Source organism: Hibiscus syriacus, unplaced genomic scaffold (genome assembly GCF_006381635.1).
Source record: "Hibiscus syriacus cultivar Baekdansim isolate YM2019G1 unplaced genomic scaffold, ASM638163v2 tig00001644_pilon, whole genome shotgun sequence".
NCBI classification, from domain to species: domain Eukaryota; kingdom Viridiplantae; phylum Streptophyta; class Magnoliopsida; order Malvales; family Malvaceae; genus Hibiscus; species Hibiscus syriacus.
The window spans coordinates 6,878,633-6,881,683 of NW_024061878.1; the positions used below are offsets into that span (position 1 = coordinate 6,878,633).

General features: G+C 36.0%; 1 pseudogene; it reads right to left on the reverse strand.

The window, feature by feature from the left end:
- Positions 1–1,135: 1,135 nt before the first annotated feature.
- LOC120128601 lies at positions 1,136–2,582 on the reverse strand (annotated as a pseudogene).
- Positions 2,583–3,051: the final 469 nt, after the last annotated feature.

Genomic DNA, 3,051 nt, shown 5'->3' on the forward strand with positions numbered 1-3,051 from the left:
TTGTTCTGGTTCATGTGATTGAAATGCCGAAGTTTAACTGGACTGTGCAGCTTCAGCATGTTGCTCGTAAGGGCAGTAGAGTGGCCGACTGCTTGGCCAAACTAGTCGATCCTGGAAGCTCCATTGTTTATACTTTTAACGTTCCCCCTGATGCAGTGCTATCGTTCTTGCAGATGGACTCACGCTTCAGTGTCTAGTTGATTTGTTTCTATTTTTACCAAAAAAAAAAAATGAAACTACAAAAAAACAACGTCATTACTATCAATATCTTCATTATCAAATAAACACAACATAACATAAAAAGAAAAACTCATTACATCGTAAAACAGAACTTAAATGAAAAGAGACAAGTCGATCGAATCAAAACAAAGCTACAAAAAAAATCTAATAATTGTGCAACACCTTTGGAGAATCGGCCACCATAACTTCAGAAATAACCTGCAATTGACTCTATTGTCTATTCTCTACCACTCTTTTAGCATATGAATATCCATAAAATATGTCACCAAAATAATGACTTATAAATACAAACATAGAACAAAGATCCCAAATGTTGCTATGAATGAATCAGACTTTGAGTACCAATCAATAGCCGCTGATTTATTAAAATTAATCTTCAACAGAAAAGAAGAAAGTAAGAGGAGAAATGAGGGATGTTGAAGGACAATTCAAATTTTAGGGTCATTTAGTGTGTGTGGAAATTGCAATATGTATACACACACATACTCTAGAATAATATAGAAGTTGTAGATGTGTAGAATTATCTATAAAAAATTTAGATATTTGTAATATTGAATATTATACCTTGATTTATCTATTCGAAGAACTTAAATATTTGTAATGTTAAATGGCTAAGTTGTTGACATGTGTCAACAATCCAATGGCCACTAGAATCTATAAATAAGGGTAAGTAAGTGGAAAAGGGTGAAAATAGTGCAAACAAAGTGAGGTAGAGAAAGAGAGCTTAGGTGTTGGGAAGAGAAAAATAGTGGGGTTAGTTTAGTGTTAGTGATGTATCCTAAGTCATTTATAGTGTGTGTTGGGCTCGTCGAAGTTTCCAACAATTGATATCAGAGCAGGCGGTTCGAGAATATTTTTAGTGGAGGAAAGCTTCGGTAAGTGTTGAACGATTACATCAACTAGTTAACACCAAGGATCTAAAGGGAGATTCTGTCAGAGCACAGTTAGGACCTGTGAAGCTCATTAGTCTAGGACCAAGCCTACTTGACGTCGGACGTCTTTCATGATCACAAATCTTGCAAGCACGAGCAATGGAATCAAGAATCTCAATAACCATAACTATGGTTATTGGTAGACCTACATAGAATCCTCCCTACAAGGTCAAGATTTATGTGAAATAGTCGCTGACAGCAGTACAACTCCTCCATCAAAGGAAAATGCCAAAGCCTTGAGAAAATAGGACATCAAAACCGGGAAGGCTTTATTAATATTGAAGACTACAATCGAGGAGGACCTATTGGAGCTTTGTGACGAGAAGACACCAAAGGAAGCCTGGGAGACTTTGGAAAAATTATTTTTGAATAAGAATTAAGCACGCCTCCAACTCTTAGGAAATGAGCTTACAAGTATCTTACAAGGGAACTTAACTATTTCTCAATATTTCACCAAGGTAAAATCTATTTTCCATGAGATAAGTCAACTTGCCCATGAAAGGAAGGTAAGTGAAGTAAGAATGAAGAGAATTGTCATCCATGGTCCAAGGCCTGAGTATAACAGTTGACCAAATATGTAACCTTCGCAGATTCATTTTCTATGGTTTCTTTGATCAAACTAAAGGTTACCAAAGAACCATGCATAGCACTGAATAGGGAATCGCTAAATACACCAGCTACGCCTAACATGTTGAAAGTATCAGAGATTCCTAAAGGCATACCATCAGAAAAATTCCCTTGACCGATTGGATAGATCAAGAAAACAATAGTAGTAGCTGCAATAGGAGTTGAATATGCAATAGCAATCCAAGGGTGCATACCTAGATGGAAACTAAGTTCCCACTCACGGCCTATGTAACAAGCTACACCAAGTAAGAAGTGTAAAACAATTAACTCATAAGGACCGCCATTGTATACCATTCATCAACGGATGCCGCTTCCCAGATCTGGTAAAAGAGCAAACCAATAACTGCAGAAGTAAGAATAATGACACCAGAAATAATTTTGTTTCCGTAAAGTAGAGATCCAGAAATAGGTTCACGAATACCATCAATATCTATTAGAAGAGCAGCAATAAAGACGATAATAAATAAAAAAGTTGCGGTCAATAAGGTAGGGATCATTAAAACAACAAACCATCTGATGTAAAGACGATTTTTATCCAGTTACAGAAGCGATCTCATAGACTTTTGCTTTCTCGTCTCTCTAAAATTGCAGTCATGGTAAAATTTTGGTTTATTTAATCACCAGGGACTCCCAAGCGCACAAATTCTCTAGCAATAGATAATTGAAGGCTTGTTATTAAACAATATAACATGACTTATATACCCATGTCAACCAATATCAAATAGAAAATATACATCTAGAATCATGTCTAGATTTATTATTTTTTAATCATTTAATCATAGAAGTTAAGAGTTAAAGAACTTATGGGCTAATCAAGAGGCATTAGCAAAGCAAATGGATGGAATAACCATAAAAGGTGAAGAAGAGGCATTCTTCATCAATAAGAAGAAAGTCATGTCTCAAAGATAAGAAGTGACGAAAGAAAGGTGGACACAATGAGGCAAGTGTCATCCAAAAGCAAGAAGCAACACTTTAGGGGGAGCTCGACAAGGAATAGAATACCATAGTCAACAACATGAGGATAATAAAAAAGAGAAATGATGAATTCTTCAACTGTGGCAATAAAGGTCATTTTCCTTGAGATTGTAGATTTTCCAAGATGCGAACTTTCTAAGAAAATATGGCCGCCACAAAATAGGGGAAGAAAAAGGTCACATTTGAAGCATCCATTAGTGAGGAAGAATGTGACGCAGAAGCTAGATTTTATGTTAGAGGTGACGAATAGGAGATATAAAAAGACATGGAGGAACAA